At 51.0% G+C, this 11,781-nt stretch overlaps 1 long non-coding RNA gene across 3 annotated transcripts; it reads right to left on the reverse strand.

Moving 5' to 3' along the window:
* Window positions 1-2,339: 2,339 nt before the first annotated feature.
* On the reverse strand, window positions 2,340-11,781 carry LOC123354940. 3 transcript variants are annotated; one of them, XR_006574972.1, is made up of 6 exons: window positions 11,397-11,781; window positions 10,245-11,100; window positions 8,942-9,948; window positions 8,283-8,421; window positions 4,390-5,694; window positions 2,340-2,731 (listed from the first exon to the last, which is right to left on the reverse strand). It is a non-coding gene; the product is annotated as an uncharacterized LOC123354940 (long non-coding RNA). The 3 variants fall into 3 exon arrangements; XR_006574973.1 differs by lacking the exon at window positions 2,340-2,731 and having other exon boundaries at window positions 4,077-5,694; window positions 10,256-11,100; XR_006574971.1 differs by lacking the exon at window positions 2,340-2,731 and having other exon boundaries at window positions 4,077-5,694.

Genomic DNA, 11,781 nt, shown 5'->3' on the forward strand with positions numbered 1-11,781 from the left:
CATGAGAATCTTCTTCTTTTCTGTATCTATCACGATGTTGGGTCACAGTTGGCTGTCTGTGCCGAGGATGGCGGGGTCGATGGTGAGCTTCCCCAGGGACGGCGGGATGGCTTTCACCACCCCGTTCTGGATGGTTCTGTGGCATTACCGGCAGGCTCCGGAGTAGTGCTGACATCCACACAGGATGTGGGACAGGGTCTCATTGAAGTAGCCCCACTTCCTGCAGCACGTGTCCCGGTTGCCACAGCAGACAGCACCATTGAGCGATAAGTGTGTAACAAAGTGGGAGATTTTCTGGTTTGGTTCCTTGTTTCTTCCAATGGTTTGCATGCAGAGGGCATGTGACTCAGTTTTCCTGGGTGTTACTGGGTTAACAAGATGAGGCCAGAAGGAGTTTTTTGTTACAGAGGACCAGCGAGGGAACTTGAGGCCCCAACTGATAGCCTGGAGAATGGATACCCCAGCGACTGGCAACCCAGAGGTCCAGCTCAGGAGTCCCAACTGGTTCTAGCCACTGGAAAGACAATAGGTCACTGGGGTCCTCTCTCCACAGCCCAACAGCCAGTTCCAGCCAGTGGGGGCTGGAGGAGAGGAGAGGAGGCCCAGGTGACCCTGTTTACCTAGAAAGAAGACAATGGACAGAGGCAGGGCTTGGAGCCCGTGATATCAGATGCCCAGCTGGGAAGCAGGGGGGTTCAGGACTGGAGAGACAGAGAGTAGACAGAGCCCCCCTGGATGCAGGGGAGACTTGGATGTGCTGTGCTGAGGGAGGCCAGGCCTAAGGCTCTGAGAGTTTCCTATGTTGGGTTCAAAAGCTCAATAAACCCTCCTGTGTTACGCTGGCTGAGTGTCACTCCGGGCTAGAGAACAGGGTTACATCAACCCCTTTGGGGGTGAGGAGGCCCTGGCGGTCCAGAGCAAGTGGACTCCCTGAGGGGGCCCATAGCAAGAGACGGGTGTGCTAAGGCTCAGAGTGGTGCAGTTCCAGGAGGTGGAGGGGCTGAACACCCAAGAGAGAGTGGAACCCTGAAAAAGGCTGTCTCACTGAAGGGGGTTCCCCCCAGGGACCGCACAGGGACAAGAGTGGCCACGACAGATAAGCATTTCCTAATGGAGCAACAGTGATACCAGATGGGGGAATGCAGAAGGCATTTTCCTCCTAGAGCAACAGTGACACTGGGTGGGAACTCCAAGTAATACACAAACCGTTTCCCTTATGAAGGGACAGTGATAAGAAAGCATTTCCCTCAGGCCAACTGTGGCACTCATGGTGACCTGTCACAGTAATGCACAAAGCATCAGACACTCCAAACACGTGGGAAAAACAGAGACATTGGGATTGATTTTGGCTTAATTGGCTGACAATTGCCTGTTGGCTAGTGTTTGGCTCCTGGCTTCTTGCTTGTTTACCTTGCAGCTTCCTTCTTCTTTTTAATGCACAGAGCAGTTCCTACGTGGAGCTACAGTGACACCGTGTGGCCACGCAGGGTAATGCACAGAGCATTTCTCTCAGAGGAACAGTGACACCGTATGGCCACACAGGGTAAAGCAGAGAGCATTTCTCTCAGAGGAACAATGGCACCGTATGGCCACGCAGGGTTATACACAGAGCAGTTCCTGCGTGGAGCTACAGTGACACTGTGTGGCCACGCAGGGTAATGCACAGAGCAGTTCCTGCATGGAGCTACAGTGACACCGTGTGGCCACGCAGGGTAAAGCAGAGAGCGTTTCTCTCAGAGGAACAGTGACACCGTGTGGCCACGCAGGGTTATACACAGAGCAGTTCCTGCGTGGAGCTACAGTGACACCGTGTGGCCACGCAGGGTAATGCACAGAGCATTTATCTCAGAGGAACAGTGACACTGTGTGCCCACGCAGGGTAATGCACAGAGCGTTTCTCTCAGAGGAACAGTGACACCGTGTGGCCACGCAGGGTTATACACAGAGCATTTCTCTCAGAGGAACAGTGACACCGTGTGGCCACGCAGGGTAATCACAAAATATTTCCCTCATGGAGCAAGAGTGACACTGGGTGCTGTGATACAGCAGGGCCAGAGAGCAGCAGGAGGGTTGTAGATGGGAGGTATAAAAGCCCTATGATTATCAAGGCTATATTCCCTGTGGACTAGGTAAACGTTACTACAGTGTAATTGGAGAACCTAGACCCAATTAAGGCCCCAACAAAGACCTAATACAATTCCCTTTCTGACTGAAGCAGGGGTGAGGAAAGTAGAGCTGAGTAGATTTTGGAGGAGTTTTACTATTCTCTAGAGGACCAGAGGAAAGAAACCCTGCCCAAGCAGAGCAGAGAGACTCCCCTGGCACATAGGACTGGGGGAGACGCTAAGCTGCCTGGAAAGCAGAAGGGGCTAGAGACACTATCCCTGCTCATCCTGACTAACAGACATTGATGGACCGACCCTCCATGGATTTGCCTAGTTCTTTTTTTAACCCCATTTTTGTCTTGGCCTTCACAACATTTTCTGGTGAGGAGTTCCAGCCCTAATCCCACAGAGCCCCTTACCCAACGAGGAAGCACACGGCCTGTGAAGAGAACTACATCGAGTACAGATGAGGAATTCTAAGCACTGACAGCTTACTCTCAGCCAGTTTGGTGAGAGGCAGAATGCTGAGAACTGTTAAAGTCTCCTTACAAGGATGTCCAGGCTGCTCAGGTCCACTTCTGCCACCTTCTCCTCTGGCTAGGGCTCCTGGACAATTCCTCTGCACACTAATGAAGCCAAGCAAGAACTATCACTACACAGATCTCTATTAATGTCCCCATCCCTGCCTCCCTCTCCCAACCCATCTACATCTGCCCAACTCAATGAACAGAGACTCAGTCAACACAGAGTGACTCTAAACTCTCGTGCCCACTGCCTTGCAGGATTTTCATCCCCTCCTACTTCTTCCTGGCTCCCGAGACGTAGCTTGTGGGGATACACACCGAACTCGCCTGCCTGTGTCCTACAAAGTTAGACAGCACAAGGAAAGAGAAGGACAGAGAGAGAGAGTGTGCTGGCCAACACAGTATAGAAGAGAGAGAAGCACAGAAGGAAGGCAAGCAACTCACCACCTGGAGTCATCCTCTGCTCCTGGCCACAGAAATGAGCAGCCCCTGAAAATGGGGACCTTGTCTCCCTTATAATCACAGGTAGTCAGGAACCTTTTCTTACAAATTCAGCCACAGCTGACAGGGTCTCCCTACCTGGAGTCAGAGGGGCCGTGAGCAGAACCCTCAGCAAAACAGACACTTATCTCACTGACAGTGGTGTCTGCTCAGCTCCCAGCTGAACAGCTCTTGCCTGGCATGAACAATGCTCACAGGCTCGCTGCTCTCACTAACTTTCCATCGCATGAGGACAGTGGACTCCGACGTGTGACTTCATTTTCCTTGGTACTAAACCCAGCAGAGGAGAGAAAAACAAATAAAATTAGCATCTCCATCTGCAATGTCGCATAGTCTCTTCATTTCACATCTCCCGTATTCCACGGCTCCGCCATCAAACCATCTCCTATTACTACTTTACAGCTGCAACTAGAAGGGACCCATTGTAACTGCATCCAAAATAGTCACTTTGCTCAGAAGACTCCTGTCCCTTCCCCAGCCTTAATACCACAGTGTCCTGTACCCAGCGAGGAAGCACAAGGCCTGTGAAGAAAACTACAGTGAGTACAGATAAGGAATTGAAAGCACTGACTGCTTACTCACATGCAGAATTCAGAAAGCTGAGGACTATTCATGTCTGCTTAGAACGGTGTCCAAGCTGCTCAGATCCCCCTCTGCCAGTTTCTCCTCTGGCTGGGGCTCCTAGACAATTCCTCTGCAAGGGAAGTTGCAAAAGTCATCACTACACAGCTCTAATGGTCCTTGAAATCTTGCCCTCAATCCTGCCTCCTTCTCCCACCCCATCTACATCAGCCCCACTCAATGAACAGAGATGGAGTTAGCACTGACAGTCACCGCTCCACTCTAATATCCACTACCCTGCATGATTTTCATCCCCTCCTACTGCTCCATGGCTCCCAAGACCTAGCCTGTGGGGATGCACACCTAGCACTCCTGCCCGTGTCCTATGAAGGGAGACAGCACAAGGAGAGGAGAGGAGAGACAGAGTTGGCCAACACACTAGAATAGAGAGGTTGGGAGGGAGAGAGAGAGAAAAACATGGGAGGAAGGCAAGCAACTCGCCACCTGGAGTCATTCTCCTAGATGCAACTTTATGATGCGGAGGACACACCGCTCCTGGCCACAGAAATGACCAGCCCCTGAAAATGGGGACCTTGTCTCGTAACCACAGCTGGTCAGGAACATTTTCTTAGAAAGCCAGCTGCAACTATTGGGGTGTCCCTACCAGGAGCCAGGAGGGCTGTGAGCAGTGCCCTCACCACAACAGACACTTGTCTCACTGATAATAGCGACTGCTCCACTGCCAGCTGGACGGCTCCTGCCTTGCATCAACAATGCTTACGGTCTCATCGCTCTCGCTCACTTTCCATTGCATGAGGACAGTAGACTCTAATACGTAACTTCTCTTCCCTTGGTACTAAATGCAGCACAAGGAGGAAAAACAAACAAGTTATCATCCCAGTGGACAACGTCGCATAGGTTATTCTTTTCACCTCTTCAACACGTCAGGGCTCCGCCTCCCCCTCCATTACACCTTTAGTATTGCAACTAAAATGCACCCCTTGTAACGGCACAAGAAATAATCCCTCTGCACAGCAGACTCTGGCTCCTCCTAAGACAATCTCAGAGCCCCACACCCAGCGAGGAAGAACACAGCCTGTGAAGAATAATACAGCGAGTACAGATATGGAATTGAAAGCACTGACTTCTTACTCAAACCCAGTTATGCAGGAGGCAGAAAGCTAAGGATTGCTCATGTCTGCTTAAAAGGATGTTCAGGTTGATCAGCCTCTCCTCTGGGTAGAAGTCCTGGACAATTCCTCTGCCAGCGCAGCTGCAAAAGCCATGCATGAGCCAGCATTACACACAGCTATGAAGGTGCGTGAAATCTCCGGTCACCTCTGCCTCCCTCTCCCATCCCATCTACATCAGCCTCAGTCAATGACCAGTGACAGTCAACAGTATCCACTCCACTCTCACGTCCACTACCCCGCATGATTTTCGTCCCCTCCTACTTCTCCATGGCTCCCGAGACGGAGCCTGTGTGGATACACACCTAGCACGCCTGCCTGTGCGTGCTGAAGGGAGACAGCACAAAAAGAGGCAAGGACAGATTGACAGAGAGAGTGTTGGCAAACACACAAGAGAAGAGAGAGAGAGAGAGAGAGAGATGGAAACACGGGAGGAAAGCAAGCAACTCACCACCTGGAATCATCCTCCTGGATCCAACCTTTTCTGCAGAGTACACACCACTTGTGAACAGAGAAATGAGCAGCCCCTGAAAATGGGGACCTTGTCTCCCTCATAACCACAGCTAGTCAGGAACATTTTGTTATAAACCCAGCCCCAGCTAACAGGGCCTTTGTACCTGGAGCCAAGTGGGCAGTGAGCAGAGCTCTCACCTAACCAGACACTTATCTCACTGATGGTGACAGCTGCTCTGCTCCCAGCTCGATGGCAGCTGCATAGCCTGGCATCAACAACGCTCGCTGTCTCACGGCTTTTGCGCGCCTTCCATCTACAACCGGGATGGGCTCTTACCCTTGACTTCTTTGTCTGTGGTACTAAGCACAACACAAGAGGGAAAAGTAAAAGTTATCATTGGAATTTTAATGTTGTGTAGGTTCTTCTTCTGTCATCTCCCATTACACCTTTATAGATACAATTAAAAAGTACACAATGTGCGCTCAACCCGTGGAACTCCTTCACAGAGAATGTTGTGAAGGCCAAGATTAGAATGGGATTCAAAAAAGAACTAGGTAAATTCATGGAGGATACATCAGCCCTACCTGATGAACAGTGACAGTCAACTCCCACAGTCACCCCCCACACCACCAATGGAGGATCGAGTACCCATCATGCTTCTCCCAGTTCCCCAGTCCGATGCAGACTCTCCAATCCAAGCCTGTGAGCATGCACCCATGTTCTATGCAAGGAGACAGTACAACAGGGGTCAGCAACCTTTCAGAAGTGGTGTGCCGAGTCTTCATTTATTCACTCTAAGTTAAGGTTTTGCATGCTAGTAATACACGTTAAACATTAAAAAAACCTTAAGAGTTAGTGTTTTTAGAAGGTATAATATATAACAAGCTTCATTTAAAATTAAATTAACTATTGTTGTATGTAAAAGTAAAAACGCAGAGCGTCCCCCGACCGGTGGCCAGGAGCCAGGCAGCGAGAGTGCTACTGAAAATCAGCTTGTGTGCCGACTTCAGCACACATGCCATAAGTTGCCAACCCCTGCAGTACAAGAAGAGAGAGAGCGCATATTGGCCAACATATGACAGCAGAGACACACACAAGAAGAAAGACAAACTACAGAAGGACCTGTCGTCATCTTCCTGGCTCTCCACGAAAAGTTACCGCACTTCAGGAAGACTCCATAGCACCTGACAACTCCTTAAGAGGGCACAAAGGATCCTCCAAACTATCTGAGGCCTTTCCTCAAATGCCCTCCCCATACCAGAGATGTTAAGAGTAACAAGACGGGTTTCTTCAGGTACGTTAGCAACAACAAGAAAGTAAAGGAAAACGTGGGCCCCTTATTGAATGATGGAGGCAACCTAGTGACAGAAGATGTGGAAGAAGCTAATTTACTCGATGCTTTTTTTGCCTCTGTCTTCACGAATAAGGTCAGCTCTCAGACTGCTGCACTGGGCAGCACAGCATGGGGAGGAGGTGACCAGCCCTCTGTGGAGAAAGAAGTGGTTTGGGTCTATATTTAGAAAAAATGGACGAACAGAAGTCCATGGGGCCGGATGCGCTGCATCCAAGGGTGCTAAAGGAGTTGGCGGATGTGATTGCAGAGCCATTGGCCATTATCTTTGAAAACTCATGGCGAACGGGGGAGGTCCCGGATGACTGGAAAAAGGCTAATGTAGTGCCCATCTTTAAAAAAGAGAAGGAGGAGGATCCAGGGAACTACAGGCCAGTCAGCCTCAGCTCAGCCCCTAGAAAAATCATGGAGCGGGTCCTCAAGGAATCAATTCTGAGGCACTTAGAGGAGAGGAAAGTGATCAGGAACAGTCAGCATGGATTCACCAAGGGCAAGTCATCCCTGACTAACTTGCTGGCAAGAATACTGTGGGAGACCGTATCAAAAGCTTTGCTAAAGTCAAGGAACAACACATCCACTGCTTTCCCCTCATCCACAGACCCAGTTATCTCCTCATAGAAGGCCAATAGGTTAAAGTATGGCCTGGATGAATGGACTATAAGGCGGATAGAAAGCTGTCTAGATCATCAGACTCAATGGGTACTGATCAATGGCTCCATGTCTAGTTGGGGCACTCCGCTTGATATCGGCTGCCAACAGTCGGTCCTGGGGCTGGTTTTGTTCAATATCTTCATTAATGATCTGGAGGATGGCATGGACTGCACTCTCAGCAAGTTTGCAGATTACATTAAACTGGGAGGAGCGGTAGATACACTGGAGGGTAGGGATAGGATACAGAGGGACCTAGACAAATTAGAGGTCTGGGCCAAAAGAAACCTGATGAGATTCAACAAGGACAAGTGCAGAGTCCTGCACTTAGGATGGAAGAATCCCATTCACATGATCAGGGCTCCTCCCAAGGGGCTGCGCAGTGGGGAAAAGGGAGGTTTTAGTTACCTGTCCTTGGTCCATTTCATGACAGGGGACGGCTCCCCAACTGCACTGCATGGCAGCCTCACGTCCTTCATCCACGGAATGGTGACGGTGCCGCCGAAGGAGATGTTCCTTTCTTCCCAGCCCAGATCATCAGTCTGGCCGGACGAGCCAGGCGCACACAGCCTGCCTATCCCTCCAGTGCAGACCCCACCCTGCTGCACCCGGGGCTGAGATTCACCACCTTTGTCGATGCCGCAGAACCTGCTCCAAGCCCATGGGCAGATGGAGTAGCCGGCGCATCACAAGATGCCGGCTATGGCTACTCCTGGAGACGAGGGGCCAACCCGGAGCCAGCACCAGGGCACATGTCAAACCCGAGCCTGGATGCAGAGTGCGTAGTGGGCCCCCCAGCCTCTATATTGAGCCAAATCTAAATGCCAGACGACCCGACCCTTCCATCTCTCCCAGGACTCTGTTACCCAGAGAGACACCCAGCTCCCCTCCACTCAGCCCCATTGCCCCATCCCATCTGCCCACCCCACCCCATCGGCCCTGCCGCACCTTTCCCAGTGACCTTTGCACTGATGTTGCTGCGTCCTGCCGAAGTTACGGCCACCACCCACAACACATCCTGCTGCCTGCGGGTGAGGTGGGCGATGTAGAAGACTTGCTCGGGGCTGGTCTCATACTCGCTGGGGGCCTGGTGGGGGGAAGGAGGGGACACAGCTGGTTAATCAGGACAAGGTGAACTCCCTTTCATGCACCTCTTCCTGCCCAGGCTTTGATGCAGCCACCAACCCCCCAGTACAGTCACACTAGTCATAGCAGTCTAGGCAACCTGACCCCTGCTCGGACAGTCCTGGCTTTAAGGGATCACCTCAGATTAGCCTTGTGTGAGGCCACCATCTCGGCTGACCCCAAGGATCAGACAGGGACCTGCAGAGAGAAATGCTGGAGCTTGTGCTAATGAGGGCAGTAGACTCTGATGCGAGATTTCTTTTCCCCTGGTACTAAATCCAGCCGAAGGGGGAAAAACAAACAAGTTACCATCTCCATTGGCAATGTTGGGGAGGCTCCTCTTTCTGCCTCTCCCACACAGTGGTTCTCTGCCCTGAACCCCCATCCCATCACACCTTTAGGACTACAAGTAGAAAGCAGCTCTTGCAACGACACCTGAAATTGCACAGCAGAATTTGGTCAGACATGACAGAGTGACTAACCTGCAAAGGAACTGCAGAAATTGGGCTTGTTTTTGGCTTAATTGCTTTCTGTTTCCCCTGTTGGACAGTTTTTGGCTTGCAGATTGTTGGGCTTCTAGCCTGCAAAGAAAACTACAGCGAGTACAGATGTGGAATTCAAAGCATTGATCACTTACCCACAGCAAGTTAAGCGGGAGGCAAAAAGGAAAGGACTGTTCATGTCTGCTTAGAAGGATGCTCAGGCTGATCAGGTCCACTTCTGCCAGTTTCTGCTCAGCCTGGGGTTCCTGGACACTTCCTCTCAAAGTGCACATGCAAAACCCACCCATGAGCCATCAGGACAACAAGTTCTATTCGTGCATGAAATCTTACCCTCATCCCTTCCTTCCTCTCCCATGCCATCCACCTGAGTCCAACTCAATGAACAGAGATGAGTAAACAGTCACCGCTCCACTTCAGCCCCACTGCCTCTCATGATTTTTCTCTGCTCTTCCTTCTCCATGGCGCCCAAGACCTAGCCTGTGGGGATGCACACTGAGCACCCCACCCATGTCCTTTGAAGGGAGATGGCACAAAGAAAGGTGAGACATACAGACAGACAGAGAGAGGGCGTGTGTTGGCCAACATACTAGAGAACAGAGAGAGACAGAGTGAAAAACACAGGTGGAAGGCAAACAACTCACCACCTGCAGTCATCCTCCTGGATCCAACCTTCTGCTGCAGAGGACTCGCCGCTCATGGCCAGAGAACTGAGCAGCCCTTGAAAATGGGGACTTTGTGTCCTTCGTAACTACAGCTAGTCAAAAACATTTTCTTACAAACCCAGCCCCAGCTAATGTGGCGTCCCTACCAGGAGCAGGGAGGCCCGTGAGCAGAGCAATCACCAAAACAGACACTTATCTCAGAGTAGCAGTTGTTCCGCTCCCAGTTGGACGGCTTTTGCGTGGCATCGACAATACTCGCAGTCTCATTGCTTTCCATAGCATGAGGGCAGTAGATTCTGGCACGTGACTTATTTTCCCTTAGTACTAAACCCAGCACAAGGGAGGAAAACACATCAGTTACCACCTTACTCGACAATGTCTTCCAGGCTCTTCCTTCACCTCTCCCACATGGCGGGGCTGCGCCCTCAACACTCTTCCCATCACACCTTTAGCATTTCAGCCAGAAAGCAGCCCTTGCAACAGCATCTGACTGTCACTCTGCACAGCAGACTCTGGCCCCTCCTCAATGTTACTCCCACAGAGCCCCATACCCAACAAGGAAGCACAAGACCTGTGAAGAAAATTACAGTGAGTACAGATGAGAAATTTCAAGCACTGACCGCTTACTCACAGCCAGTTATGCGAGAGGCAGAAAGGTGAGGACTGTTCATGTCTGCTTAGAAGGATGTCCAGGCTCCTCAGCTCCATGTCTGCCACCGTCTCCTTGACGATTCCAATGCAAGCACAGGAAAAAAGCCAAGCAAAAGCCATCACTACACAAAATTCAATTGGTCCAAGTAATCTTGCCCTCATCCCTGCCTCCCTCTCCCGTCCCGTCTACATCAGGCCCACTCGATGAACCGTGACCGAGTCAACACCAACAGTCACTGCTCCACTGTAGCACCCACTGCCCCACATGATTTTTCTCTGCTTCTGCTTCTCCATGGCTCCCAAGACCTAGCCTGTGGGGATGCACACCTAGCACCTTGCCCGTGTCCTATGAAGGAAGACAGCACAAAGAAAGGCAAGGACAGAGAGACAGAAGAGGGTGTGTGTTGGCCAACGTACCAGAGGAGAGAGACAGAGAGAAAAACACAGGAGGAAGGCAAGCAACTCACCACCTGGAATCAACTTTCTGGATCTAACGATTTCTGCAGAGGACACAGCGCTTGTGAACAAAGAAGTGAGCAGCCCCTGAAAATGGGGACCTTGTCTCCCTCAGAACCATAGCTAGTCAGGAACATTTTCTTACAAACACAGACCTAGCTAATGGGACGTGCCTATGTTGAGCGAAGTGGGCAGTGAGCAGAGCAATCACCAAAACAGACACTTACCTCATTGAGAGTGGTGGCTGCTCCACTCCCAGCTGGACAGCTCTTACCTGGCATCAGTAATGCTTGCTATCTCATCGCTCTCACTCGCTTTGCATCGCATGAGGGGAGCGGACGCTGACCCTCCACTTCTTTTATATTGGCACTAACCCAGCACAAAGGGGGGGGGAAACAAACAGGTTAGCATCTCAGTCAGCAACGTTACATAGGTTCTTCTCTCATTTTCCGCACCCCAGACCTCCACCCATAACCCTTCTTCCGTTACACCTTCAGGACCACAACTAGAAAGAAGCCTGTTGCAACTACACTCAAAACAGCCACTCTGACCAGGAGACTTGTGTCTTTCCCTTGTCTGAATCCCACAGAGCCACATACCCAACGAAGAACAAAACTGGAGTGACAACAGAGGAGTAATTCCAAGCACTGACCGCTTACTCACACCCTATTATGTGGAAGGTAGAAAGTTGAGGTCTGTTAATCTCTGCTTAGAAGGATGTCCAGGCTGCTCACGTCCATGTCTGCCAATTTCTCCTCTGGCTGCTGCTCCTGGATGATTCCTCTGCAAATGCAGCAAGTAACCCAAGCAAAAGCCATCACTACACAAAATTAAATTGGTGCATGAAATCTTGCCCTCATCCCTGCCTCCCTCTCCCATCCCATCCGCTTCAGCTCCACTAGAGCAGAGATTCAGTCAACACCCACATTCACCATTGCAATCTAGTGCCCACTACCCTGCATGATTTCGGTCCCTTCCTACTTGTTCATAGCTCCCGAGACCAAGCCTGTGGGGATGCACACCTACCACACCTGCCCATGTCCTAAGAAA

This window comes from Mauremys mutica, chromosome 22 (assembly GCF_020497125.1).
Source record: "Mauremys mutica isolate MM-2020 ecotype Southern chromosome 22, ASM2049712v1, whole genome shotgun sequence".
Taxonomy (NCBI): domain Eukaryota; kingdom Metazoa; phylum Chordata; order Testudines; family Geoemydidae; genus Mauremys; species Mauremys mutica.